The sequence below is a fragment of the Thunnus albacares genome, chromosome 22, assembly GCF_914725855.1.
Source record: "Thunnus albacares chromosome 22, fThuAlb1.1, whole genome shotgun sequence".
NCBI classification, from domain to species: Eukaryota; Metazoa; Chordata; class Actinopteri; order Scombriformes; family Scombridae; genus Thunnus; species Thunnus albacares.
This window is the reverse complement of record NC_058127.1, coordinates 17,237,569-17,252,112: the sequence shown is the minus strand read 5'-3', so window position 1 is coordinate 17,252,112 and position 14,544 is coordinate 17,237,569. Positions and strand designations below refer to the sequence as shown.

The following is a 14,544-nucleotide window of genomic DNA, read 5'->3' as shown; positions in this document are numbered from 1 at the left end:
TTACTGATGCTTTTCATATCAGAAATCAGAGAAAGAAAAAGAGGAGACAGTGCAACAAATTCACATTTGCATTCACATATTTTCTCCGGCAACAAAACGAATAGGTCACATGTCGGTCGACACGTGGGAGAATGTAAAAAATTCTCACGTGTGTGATTGAAGCTTGTACTTAATGTACTTGTCTGAGTTGAGTGTGCGATTGTTTGACCCTGAGGAGTATGCAGTTGGTCTTGTTTTTATAATGTAAACTATCAGAAGGACTTTTCAACTTTTGTACCTTGACTAAGAAGTGTGCCTTGACTTTTGTTGGGATTCATTCCCCTTTTTTGTGAACACTGTTTACCTAATTGTGCATCAGGAGCACCTGTTTTGTCGCTGTCAGATCCAAGAAGCACTTCCTCATTAGTTTTGTTTAATTGCTCTTTTTTTTTTTTGTAAGATGGAGCCTTACGAAGAAAAATATAGTGGAAAATTCAGAAAACAAGTCCTGTTTATTCCAAAGACCGACAAAGAAAGCAAGATCCATTTTCCCTCCCCAGTGAGAAATGACTGTGGGCCTAATCTGAAGTAAACAGGCTCTCAAGGCCTCTTTGGGGGGCGTTGTGGCTTCTCAAGCACATCAACCACGCAGGCCTCAGCATCAAAGGGATCACCATTTTTAATTGAAATGCCTTTTAACGTATAATGTAGTTCATTTATTTAATTTAGACTTGATAGCCACAGAAAAGGAATTGAGCTGGAAAGGTCAGACAAAATATGAGCATTCCAGAGCACACCAGCTCTATTAGTTTTTCCAAATAAATCTACCTTCACAGACGATGAAAATGTGGCGTGAACTTTTTTAGGCAGCTGCAAATTGCCTCAAAGTTTTATTGATGATAGAGTAAAAACCTCAGTTGATGGATAAAGAGGCTGCTGTTCAGTATGCGGGGGACACAGCGTACTGTTGAAGGGATGCTTTTATCTCTCTCCTTGCAGCTGAGACCCTACATTTTCTTTATATGTGCCATATGCAGTTATCAGCAAATGTAAATCATTGTTTTACTGTCAATCCTCAACACAATCCTCACCCGTTCTTTACAACACTTTTGCTAGTCATTTGCACGACGCACGTTGATTAGCATGGATCACTGGAGTGTGTTCTTTGTGGCAGTGGGAATGTTAAAAAGTGAGATAATACATGGAGCAGAGTGTCAGTTTATCATAAATGTCATAAATGGTGTGAATAGGAAGTGACTTCATTCATCTCAGAGCGAAATCATTAAGGTGTCCCTGAAAAAGGTTTAAAGTGAAGTGGTCATAGGTCAGTCACTGACGAAGTTAAGCAAATGCTTCGACTGTTTTTGTGCTCATCATTTGACAAATCAAGTTGTTCAGTGTGCAAGTTGCTTTCTCGAATAGTTTAACATATCAAGAAATACATGTATTCAATTTATTTGTGAAATGAAAAGATCAATATCATGTCTGTATGTTAAGTATGCAGGCAGAGCTTGGATGCAATTGTCGTAGCTTAGCATAAAGGTTGGAAGCAGGGGGAAACTAAGGTGGCCCTTAGGTTCAGCCTTTTGTGTCGTGAGTCCCTGTGAAACAAAGTATCTACATTTCTTTAGACATGAAAGATGCACATTTATTCTTCACACTCATTGCTTACATCTTCAACTGTAACAATAGAATTTTATTGTCCACACTGTGGAAAATTATCTTTGGCTTCACCATGCAGCACCAAAAAACAACACTAAACAAAACAGCATCTTTCAAAGGAAACAGTCTTAACCTTATGTAAAGTGTAGAGACATGTTATTGATATTGATCTTCTTGTTTAACTCTAAGAAAGAAAATAATCATTTCCTTCCTTCCGAATGTTATAATTTTCTGCATACACTTAACCCTCACCTCTTTTTTATGTGATTTATTGTCTCTCAAAAAAGTTTACCAAGATTCCAGTATCTTTTTTGTTGGACAGAGGTGCTCTCATGAACCATTATTTTCAATACCCAAGACTACTCATGTGTGCCCAAATTGGTCTTGGTATTTCTGTATGTCTGAGAACCTAGTGAGCCACTCTGCACACTATGGCTAACTCACTTGATGGAGAGGCACAGGATGTAATCTGGGATTAATTACTGGAATTCACTGCACCGCACCGCTCCTCTCTTCTCCTGGCGGCTCTGAGGCATCTGGTGTTGTCCAGGCTAATCTGGATGACAGTGGATTTGGATGGCAGCTGGAGGATGCAGGTATCACTTGGTAAATGCAGTGCCATTCTGAACTCAAGAGTGTGTATGCCGTTGAAGCTTTTTAGGATAATTGTAGCAGGCATTGTACAGTATATTAGTGGTGTGTGCATGTTTATTTTTGTATGTGAGGTTTTGTATTCATGCAAACACGTTTTTGGTCATGTGAGAGAGTAGGTGAGTAAGTAGCAAGTGGAAAAAAGCCTGACAGGAGGCCCACGCAGGCTGTCGAGCCACGGGTGTTTACAGTTAAAATATTTGCCTGTCTAGGGATCTGAGAGGCAGGAGATAAGGCAGAGACAGGCCCTGTCATGAACAGAACTGTCTGTCTCCCTCCCACCCAAGTCCTCTTTATTAAAAGAACATTGATTTCTCTTAGCCTTTGATAATCCCCCCCACCGGAGTCTAATCAAAACACATCAAATGTTTGCCACCAAGGACAACCATGTCAAAAAAATTCCTCGCATCCTGGCTGCCTTGTTTTGCACTGTGCTTCACTGCAGCGCACGTCAATGCGTATGAGGAATAATGTGAAAAAGCATTTTACTAATTGGAATAGCCAAAAGTGACAATCAAATCAGCAAATCTTGTGTTTTTGAAAGCATTTGCACCTCTGCAAAACTTTCTTATAGCTGCCATCATTCTCAAGAGAAACTGCACGAGTTGTTGCAGACGGCTGCTTTTTGCTATCTCCAGTGAAGCTTCTCCCCTTAAGATATATGTGTTTACACATTGTGTGTGTTTATGAGCTTGGGCGCACACATTTGTGCATGTGTAGACAAATAGACTCTTGCTTTCTACCTCCACAGGTTTTATTATTTTGCTGCGTTCCCATGGTGACAGGGTGGTCCACATCAGGAGTGCAGGGTGGGTTAGAGTTGTAGCCTAAACAGGCATCTGGGCTTGTCTCCCAGTTGCTGGGTTGGGCCCCTCCTGGGCCTGGCGATGAGCGAAATTATTTTTAATGGATCTTCATAAAACCATCTGTATCAGCGCACCTGCACACTGGAAGGCTATCGACAAAATGATTATGACTCCAGGACCCAGAAATTGCTCTAAAATGTGTAATCATTTTGTTTGGTGTATCCACAGCCTCCCTTTTCTTTCATGTATCTGTATTCTTTGGGCCCGGTTCAACAAAGCAAGGTTATTTTCCTCCTCTTGGGTCTGTGGCCGGCACGATTTCCATTTAGATTTGAGGCTGTGTTTTTAACGTATAACAGGTCCCTGCTCTGCATTCGAGGATGCTTTATATTAAATGCCATGCAAATGGGTTGTCTGACCTGGCCGGAGGTGCATTGTCCGCAATAAATAAGGTTTAATTGTGGATGTTAATTTCCACAGATTGTGGATATAATGAAGCTGATTTGCCATCCAAGTTCCATAATGTCCCACTATCTTTCAAAACAGTGTTGATAATGGTTGGCAGGCATTCTGGCAGCCTTGTTAACCCAATGCTAAGGATGCATACTGTTGAACAAAAGATAAATACTCCGCCCAGTTTATTGTATTAAATGGCAATGCTAGAAAAAAAAAAAAACCCCGTTAGCATGTCTCACATTTGCAATCATGCATTTTGAATATCTTCTTCCCAAATCATAGATCTATCTACCACTGTGCTCACTTGTGTCATAATTTCAAATGCTGAGGGGAGTAGCTGACAGGTTCAACTGTTTCTACGACACATTCCCCTGTTACTTCTCATCAAATTGGATTTGTATGAAGATATAGCTGATGTTTTATTTATTTCTGCCCTCTGAGACAACCCGTAGGTACCCTCTGGGTGTCATGATTTATACGTACCGAACAAAAACAGAAAAAAGACAGTTAATGTCCTTGCACCTGCTGGCGTGTACTTTAATGAAATTCAATGAGATGAAATTTAGCACAACCTCTATTGGGGTTGGCCATATCATTTTGAAGTGCTTCATTACAGCAGTGGTGGTGGCCTGTGGGATATCTTCATTTGCAATGTGGCATGCCTCATTCATCACCATAAGATAAGGAACCAGAGGCTCCAGTATCTGCTATAATACAGCTTCAATTCACAGCGTGCAACTTTTTATTTCCTTAAGTTGCAGAAGTTGCATTACTTCATGAGTTCTGCATCTGATAAAAATTTGGAGCAAACTGCATACAGTGATTTGATTAATACTGACCAAAAACAGCATCAAAATGTTTTCACTGTGTTGTTGAATGCACCATCACTGATATAGAAAAACTAAAAACCGTTACGGCTGTGTGTTAAAAATAATAATGTTGCATTACAGCTGCGCACGGCTGTGTGTGCTTGCTCCCATGGGTCCCTTTGGATAACTCAGAGGTGTGTGTACTCATATGTGTGTCAAACGTATGAATGCCCAGCCAGAGCTCTTTTTATTATTCTTTAGAGCCAGATGTTCCTGTGATTGGAGGATGAGGAAGGAGAGATGAAGAGGAGAGACAACTTATTAATTAGGTTCGCTGCATCAGAGTAGCCCCTTTCTACTGCTGTTACACTCACTCCACAGTACAGTTTGCCACTCTACTCTTCTGTTTCAGTAACTCCTCTGTGCCTCTTATCTCCCTCCCAGATTTGTCAGTTTTCTCTCTTTTCTGTTTCCCCACATAGTCTCTCTATCTCTATCTTCTTCCACTCAGTGTGTCTCCACCCCCACCCCCCTCACTCTTACTGATGTGGAGGCAGATGCTTCAGGCCCCCAGAAGGAGAGTGTCTCTGATATAAAAAGGCCTAATGAATGGGAGCCGCCTGTTTGTGTGCCTGCCGCCAAGTAGTGCAGCTGCACAGGCGCTGGATGGCACAAACAAAAGCCTCCATGTCCCTTCTGCAAATCCTCCTGCAAAAGCCAGGATGTTGCACGTGTGCGGCCTCAGATTGAGGCAAATCAGTTAATCCATAACAAGACTTAACACAAAAACAAACAAATGGGCTGTACTCATTTTTAACTTTCGGTCCAAAGGGCTTTGTCCCAATGAAAGGTGAAGTTATTGTTGAGACAAGGCCACCAGATTATTTCCACAACCTTAATGTCTGTGTACTGTAACCCCATGCTGGGGTAGTGTCTCTGTGCTGAATTCTCTCACTATTTCCCGCCTGTGTTCAGTAGCTATTTTCGGTTAATTACTCCTAATGAATTTGTGTATCCTTATTGTCCTCTAGAGCACTGAAGAGTGGTCTCTTGTCAGAGAGGGGGGGAAAAATCCAAACGCTATTTTGTCAGTCTCTAATCAATCTCCTAAGTTTTGATTGATGTCTGCCTGGTCTACTTTTTCTCTTTTTTTGTGCATGTGGCAAGGGAAGTATTGTTTTTTTTCCCCTTTTGTTTATTCCATTATCTTAAAGCTGTGTTGGGGGTGTAATGGAAGCTTAGAGGAACAGGTGATGGGGCTAATTAGTCATTAACGAAGAGATTAGGGTCCCAAATGACAAGTGCATGCTTTACAAGGTCATAATTTGATTAAAGTCGCTGCCAGTTGATGGGAGACGCTACTCTGAGATGATTAACTTGTCCCCCCATTTCCTATGTCTCTTCCTCTCCACATGCCACTGAGATGATCTCTAATTTTACCATACATATAGAAGCGAACACATGTTTGTTAGTTCATATGTGGCGGGCTGATATACCATAGACGATCTCAAGGGTCATAAACTATAAACACCAGTTGATCTGTGTCTACATATTGGATTATTCTTATAAACATGCTGTCGTATGCAGCGCAATACAGACACAGTACAGACAGAAGAACCTTTTACGGTAAAAATATGTTAATCTGGAGTGCAAACGTGATAAAATTGTTGCTTTTCAGAAAAGTTGACGCACACTGATACTATAACATAAACTATTGTGAATCTTGACGTCGAAACGCACGTCAGCCCGCGATGATGCATGTCTTATTGCCGCCAGTGTATTGGTTTACATAGAAAACAATAGGGTACTTTGACCAGCGTCATATGCCGTTGGTGTATGTTGCCCTTAAGAGTCATGCCTGTAATGATGCGTCTTTTTGACATGTGGATGAAATAAACTGCAAGTAACTACAACTAACTATACTGTAAGCCTGAGCAGTTTCATGCATTCAAGCAAATGGCTTCTGCATTTGCTCATGAAAAATTGTGAGATCATCAATTATACTCAGGTCATGGGTCAGAGCAGCCTTGAGGCACTGTACTCTCCCCCGGAATGATGCCTTCAATAGCTGTTTTTAAAGCTCTCAAGCAACAAGCAAACTGCACATCTCTCTGAGCTGAAAACATGTCCAACATCTTTTGTGATTCTTCTTACAAGGACCACAAAGAAGAGTGTGACATATGTCTGATTGATTTGACTTATGGATAGATGAGTTATCGGGGAAGCTTTTCTTTTCGGCGCCCCCCTCATTTTTATTTCATAGCAACCAGTACTTTCTGAGCTCTAAACTTTCAAATGGTGGATCACATTTGATTGGCATGCAGTGGAGTTTCTATAACACAAACATTTTCCAAGGGTGCAGTTCTTTGAGCTTCATGCATGTGCCCTGCCCTTCACCTTTCACTTCAGTCACCTTCTCTCTCTATTGTTTACTAGTTGCTGTTCACTATGATCAAATATTGATAGAGGTCAGTAGCAGAGCAAAGTAACCCCATCTCAATTTTTAATGTATAATATAGTACCACAAATGGTGTTCCCTCCACTTTAATGCTTTCGAAGGCAAATACTTCCCATTCCCACTGGTTCAGGATTCAGTTTATAAATGTGTTCCCCTCAGGTCCATTGAAAGCCACACTGCAGCTTCATATGCCATGCCATGCCACCAGTGAATTACAAATACACTTAAACCCACTTCAAAAAATCGAAGAGAGTCAACATATTTCCACTGTGCATCCTAAGTGGCCTTTTGCAGAAAGTAATAACCTTGAATAATCTTTGAAAAGAATGAAAAAGCTGAAGCGGGGCTGAAGTAGGCTAAGGAGGCTAAGAAAGGCAGATTGTAGTGAAGTGACTAAGTGTCAAAGAAGCCATGAGTGAGATATTGAGCCCATCTCATTTATGTTTAATACACCCATGGATGAGTCAAATTGGAGATGTGGGGTCAGTTTGGACAGGTCACTGAGCATTGGAGTCTGTAAGAAAAACCTTGGAAAGAGTGGCAGAGTGTATGCATGTTTGATGTATGTGTGCATGCATGTGTGAGTAAACAGGTTTGTGGGTTCAACTGCCTTCTCTTCAACTGTGTTTCTTTACATTTCCTTGTCCATGAGCACCATGGCCTCCATATGCTGCACAAATAAACAAAATTTCTTTCTCAAACAATAGTGTATGTCAGGTGTATTTTTAGGAATGCACAGGTGAAGAGTTTATATATCTGTTTTTGACTGCTTTTCTTTCTCTATCCATTGGCAGGACCCTGTTTATTTTGCTGTCCCATTGGTGGCTCCTTGAGGGTGTCAGTTGTCACCACTTTAACAGATGAGCATATTCAGCATAAGCTATCGGGCCAGGCCCACTACAACAGATGTGGCTTAAGCATTTTAATGCACTGCCACCACCTCCTTCTCCTTGCACATACATAGACGTGTGAAAACACGAAAATATCTCAAATAAACTTAATCCTGTCTCCATACAAGAACATTAATAATCTCTGCAAATCCAGAGATTACATTCTCAGTCTTTTTTTTTTTTTTAAATCCAATGCCAATGTTTTTAAAATTCTTACTTTATATCTGCGCATGGCTTGGTAACAACAGTACGGTTAAGGTTAGGGACAGATTGGGGATATGGCAAATAAACTATGGTTAAGGTATGGTTGGGGTTGGGGTTAGTCATTGTTACAGTTAATAAAAAGGTGAAAACTGATTGCAGGTCTTCAATGAGGTGTGAACTCTGGTCTCCTGTATGAAAGTCAGGCTGGCTTCATACCTATACACCACCATGCACTCCACATCCTTACAGTCTGCCTCAATTTAAAAAAGGGCACACTTCTCCTAGCATTGGCACTGAAGATTGGCATTGAACGTAATTCTTGAATTCTTCAATGTGAACATAATTCCTGCGATACTGAGCTGAGATACTCAGCATACAAAGGCGGACGAATACAGAGAGCAGACAGCCAGTCCATTACCCTCTACACATCTCCCTCAGTGAACTCAGTCTTACCTTTTTGAAAGCCTCTCTATTGTAAGAAGAGTATCAATGTGAAGAGATCACCGAGGGGACTCAGGTCTCCTGTGGCGTTCTGAGGGCAATTCCGCCATTGCTTATTTTAGACACAGCTTGCCTCTACAGTACAGGGCAGGGTCACTTTACATGCAGGACCAAGCCTAGAAACGCTATCCTTTACTCATGAAATAAGCATGCAGTTAAGTGAATTGATGGTCTCTTGTCTCTTTTGCCTGAAAGTGGCCTTTAGAAGGGTTAGTGATTCTGCCCTCAGAGAAAGCACTTGACTTGGTGCACTGTAGCGGATAAGGGTTAAGATGAATCACAACAAGGCCATTTGGAGTTAGTAGACAAGGGTCAGAACATGGCACACATACATGGCCACATGTAGTAGCTTTCATACCACACTGACATTTGTTTCTGACTGAGCTGCTCAGGAAGGGCAATATCTTGCAATTAGATTGTGTCATTGGCTCTAAATTATGCTTGTTGACTCAAGGAACATAATCAAGGTGCATTCAGGGATTGCTTTTATACACTTAGAACGTGAATGTTAAGGTAGGTTAGGGGTAAGAAGCAACACAATTGAGAGTTAAAATTTCTTATTTTCTATCATGGTTAAGAAGTTACTTAATCTGTTAATTTGACACTTGATGAGCTCTTTTCTAATCTGTTTCTAAATGCTTCATTAAATGGGAGAGACAGCACAGTGCAAAACAAGCTGATGAGCATTGCCAATGAATTAAGAGAATCTGTTTTTGTTGTTTTGCTACAAAAACAACATAATGTGATAAAAGGTTTATGCCAACGGAACAAACCCTGGATTTGGAGATGCAGAGAAATCATGTAATTCTCTAAGATTTGGGTCCTTGTGTTGAGAAATAAACAAAGAGCTGCATTGAAAGATGACAAGAAAATGAAGAAAGAACAACTGAAATAGTTAAGACACTCCCCATCTCAGCTGTTTCTCGTGGGAAAATAGAATAGGAAAAAACAACCTCTATTTCTATCTATTGGACCAGCCAAAGGCACATCAAGTATTTTCTCTCCCCTCTCCCCATCGTCACTGAAAGCAATCATTTTAGAATTGATTTTCATGGCTCAGAGAGAAATAATGGGAATTCTTTCTAATGTAGAAATGTATGTGTTCCTTTTGGTTAACCAGAATAGACCATATTTCAAGCTTGTCAGTTAGAGGAGTAAAAATACCTCTCATCTTTTGCTCAACTTTTTCTCTCCTCCTATTCCCACTGTCTAAAGTGACAACTCGTCATCTCTAAAAATCAATCATATAATTCTATATTCTTCAGGCTGCTGAAATGATAGAAGTTTGGTTCTTTTTAACACTCCTCGGGTCCACATTTGTCTATGTTTTGAGGAGATAAAATTGGCACGCCAACCAGCAAATCATTCTTCATGGTGTCAACAGGGAGGGGGGAATGACAATTGTCTTAACATGCCCCAGTTAACACTCATCCAGTGTGTTCTCATTCATCCCCACTTACACTCACTCATGTCTCTTTGCAATGCGGCTGAAGTCAAATCTACATGTCCATCCATGGCACCCACTGACGCCCAACTGTCCAATTTTAAAAGCTCACTTCCATGTACTCCCGTCCATTCTACAGCAATTGTACCAACCCTTTTCACCCACTACAGCTCACAGAAGCAGAGTCAGTCCAAAAACAGCAGCTCCTCTCCCCTGGATGAGCCCAAATCCATTTACCTAGGGTTTATCCATCAGCAGCTGTCGAGTGCGTAACACCCTGCCCAGGTGCCATTACTGTACCATTACATACCAGATTCCCCCAGTTTATTACCACTATAGGAGCGTGTCAGCTATTATTAATGATAGCTCAACCCCTGCCGATGAAAGAGACTATTGATTGACAGAGGAGGTGAGGAGGTTGGGGATTGCCCAGACATTACCAGTATTTTTTTTTCTGTATTTTAAGATACTGTAGCTTTTCAGCAGCGTTCTGCAAACTGGGACAAAGTGTACTCTATAACTTACACAGTTGCTGCTATTTCAAAAGTAGATTTGCTGTTGAGATTCAGGTCAGCAACATCTAATGCGTAGCTCCTTGCATCTCTGCAAAATAAGACTGTACAGATGTGGAGGTAGATTGGAAAACGCATTCTGGTGGAACTGTAAAAGCTGTGGATTTGATCATATTTGAGAGTTGCCAGTCATTCAATCTGGTGCTGTAACGGTGTATTATCAAATGCTAATTGTCATATTAAAGGGCCTCTCCAGCAATTTTGTATTGGGCACCATAAAGTTGGTGGATTTAAAAGATACAGATTATAAGAAGAAGCTTCAACATCAAAGTATCAGAAGCCAAGATATCCTGATTTAAAACCTCAAGTGTAGGTCAAGCCTGCAAAACATTTGATCCTACATTTCCCATAATGCAATTATAATGCACAGATTTTTCAAACTACATGACCCAGTTCATAACTGAGGTTGTCTACTAAAAATTTGTCGTGCCCAAGCCAAGCAAGATAACCCTGAGGACATCACCAGGGTTATTTTTTCAGACTCAAGAAAGGTTGCTACTGAGCCACAGAAGACATTACACAGATGTTTTCACAGGCTGAAAAATACTTTGTCATGAGTAAATTGAAATTGAGGTGTAAAATTGGTGGCATGCCCCTTTTAATTTTCACCATTCACCGTTGTTTTTAACAAACACAGATTTATGCTAACACTACATTTTAATAAATGTCAATCTAAAAGAAGATCTCTGTAATAATTGAGAGGCAAAGGGTGTTTGAAATGATATCAAGCTGCCATGACACTTGCACAATAAACAACCAAGATGTCAAAAGCAATTAGTGTTGAAGATGATGCGAGAGGAGGGGAAAAACTCATCCCAACTCATAAGCCTTTTCATCAGTGCCATGCTTTGTTAAATTATCATCAGCCAGTGTCAGGAGTAATCTGCAAGTGGCCACTCCCCAGTCCTGATGGGAAAAAGGTCTATTGGTCCTCATGTTGACCAACGGAATATCAATGAGCACTTAACAACCCAAAGTGGATGAAAGAGAAAAAGAGAGTAAATGGGGTAAGGAGATGAGGAAAGAAAATACCCAGGGGGTTTCTATAGAGAGCGTTTGCATTTGCTTTCCCTGACAGAGAAGAGAGATGACTGAAAAAGTAAACAGACTTTGTCTTGCAGCAGCAAGAGAAGTTCTGTGACAACCCCAGTCTTTATCTGACAAGCAACCTCTAAAAAGAATCCTTTTCGATAAGGAATAGAGGTAGTTATTAAATTGTAAAAGCAGGAGAAAAGCATTCCCCTGAGGACAACAAAGAGGGAAAAGTACTATTTCTCCATTAAAAGGACACAAGAGATGGAAAATGTCCCGTTTCTATCCTGTTGTCTCCATTTTCCTTATTTGCAGTTGTGGAGGATCAATGATAGTGTAGAGGCGTAACCTGGCAAGGTTATTTCCTCTGTATTACTGTCTTATCAAACTGAGTGAAAACCTGTTGGTTCTGTCTGCAAGCTCAGCCAAGCACTGGGCTTACGAATGCTGACGACTGTGATTGCTCGTCTGTCGAGAGGTCATCTTCCAACACAGGGAACATTTGGTCCTTGAATAGAAGACATCTTTTGCAGGCAAAATTGTCACAAATAACTGAGGATGCACAGCAATTTTGAAAAACTGAAATATTACTTTGTCATACCACTGCTTAAGTGTTCTTTCAGAGGCTTCTTTAAAACCAGCAATGCAAAGTCATGAACAGATTAGTGAGCATGATGGCTATGAGCCATTTTCAAATAATAACTATAGACACATTTCAGTTTATAATTTGAATATGCAGACATTTAAAAAAGTATTTCAGTCATATAAACAAATCCATTGTTACAAAGAGAGACACAAATAGAAATGGGACTTTCATGAAAATAGATTTTAAAAGAAGATAATCTCAAAGAATCTGGACCTTGATTTGAGACTCAAATTCATGGAATTCATGGAAATTCAAAAAACACAGGACCTACATAGAGTCAATGGAAAATGATACTATACATGCTTATCACTGGATTGTGTGGTTACTACATACAGTATGGGCGTATTGGACAAAAATGTCAACAAAAATTAAGAGCACAACCTCAAAATTGCTAGCTTGTTTGGTTTTGAGCATTAATATGTTTGTGATACCAGGTCATTTTTAGGGCAAGGCCACTTTGGCCTTTGATAAAAACAAATTTATTGGGACATCATGGCCAAAATGTAGGGCACCAAGGCCAAAACCAATGGTGCAATAACAATAAGTGATAATTACATTGTATGAAGACAAAACAGCATACAATCAACAATTAGGAGTCAGTGTATTGAAAAACAGAGAATATTAAAACTGACACTGAATGTTTCACTTGTCTGCAAAATGCTGTCTTTTTTTTTTTTTTTTTAAATGGAACAATTTATTATATTAATTGTTAAAATAATAAAGACAAAAAGTCTATAAATGGGCTAAGGGTGATCAAAATTAATCTGAACTGAAGTTTCAACACCCACACAACTATTAGCATTTGAGTCTGTAATCATTAGAGCAGTCACAAAAATGACTTAAAACATTTAACATTAAACTCACTGATGAGAAACTTCTCAAGGAGAGACTAGGATGATGACTGCGAGTCATGTAACAGCCAACAGACTCTCCTGATCTGTCTTAACCGAGAAGTGGCTGTGTCTGCTTATAGAGAAATATATGTGTGTGTGTGTGTTTTAACAGTATATAGTGCTAAAAAACACTACGCAGCAACCTGGTAAACTTTAAAACACAGCATGTACTTAAAATGTACAGTGTTTAGCTGTTTGTGCTTTTCACATACTGTTAATTGTTAGCTAATGTTAGCTAGCGGGTTAGCTGTTAATGTTTACGTTAATGTTACACATATATTTGTGGGAGTGGGAGGAATCTGGAGCTACTGCTGATGTCCAGTGTGATGATGGAGACACTGGGAAATGTGAGTTTGTTTATATACAGCATGTATATGTTCACACTTGTCATGTAGACTCTTAGTATACAAATGGATACATTTTCACGATGCCTATGTAAACAGGTTTTGCAGTCTTCTGACAGTTTCAACTTTTAACCCTGTGTCCTAGAAATGATGTTTATATACTAATAATTTGTTTTGCTAAATATTTTGAGCGGAAACATAACTGCTGCCTACATTATGTGCCCTGGCAAAGTTTTTGTTTTTTTGTAATGTGGGAAGTGCTACATTTATATACTGCACACGTACATCCTGACTCCCATGTGTGGTTAGGTAAAGTGACAAAAGCACTTTTGTTAAGGTTAGGGTAACCTCGGTAAGATGGTGGTTTCAGTGAAATATTAATACAGTAAACACATTGTGTCTCATGTTTGCTTTTGCCTTTCTGTGTCAACATTTTGTGACTTGGCAGATGCATTAAATAACAACAATTACAATTATTCTAGCATTCCTGTCCACTCTAAGACATTACATAAAATAAAGCAGGCAAATGTAAATATTTACATTTTAATCCAATCAAAGAGGACGTTGTCAAACAAATCAAATGCATACAGTGTATGTTACATTCATGTGAATTTGGTACTTGTTCATGTGAAAGTTCACGTGAAATGGTTCATTCAAGATATCGCATTGAAATGACAGGTCCAAAGCATTTCCTTTTTGAGTAAAGGCAATTGCAATGCTCCCAAAGTTTATTAAGGCTGTTGTAGGCTATGAATGACACTTTCACAACAGCATTGTATGTTGATAATTTGCAAAGGTGAAGCGGTAGGAAAGCCATGTTTTTTTTTCTTCTGATTTATCGTTAAATATGGATTTGGGGCATGGCTGCTTACCACACAAGGAAAACATTAACATTTCTCTTGCCTGCTTGCTGTTACTCAGCCGCAGAAGTGTTACTGTAAACTCATAGTTTTGGGTAATTGAATGAAAAAGCTTGTATCTAATCCCACAAGCACCAGTTAGCTGCTTTGTGTTTGGAATTATTCCACGACCCTGCGGTGCAATCAAGCTACATAGGTATAGTCACTCCGCAAAAAAAAGTGAGTCTCAGGTCTTTATACAGCTACACGTACACACGCACACTAACACACACACACACACACAAAAACTTTTTGGCCCCCGCATTTCTGAAATGAATCTGGCGCCCCTGTATGGATG

At 39.9% G+C, this 14,544-nt stretch overlaps 1 long non-coding RNA gene across 3 annotated transcripts in view; it reads left to right on the top strand.

Moving 5' to 3' along the window:
* LOC122974504 overlaps positions 1 to 14,544 on the top strand; it is a 71,726-nt gene that overhangs the window by 15,108 nt on the left and 42,074 nt on the right. The window contains exon 4 of one of the 3 annotated variants that reach the window (XR_006400388.1): positions 7,616 to 7,831. The exons of the other annotated variants lie outside the window; for them this stretch is intronic. This is a non-coding gene — a long non-coding RNA (uncharacterized LOC122974504). Of the gene's footprint in view, positions 1 to 7,615; positions 7,832 to 14,544 lie in introns of those variants that run through there. 3 annotated transcript variants of the gene reach the window in all.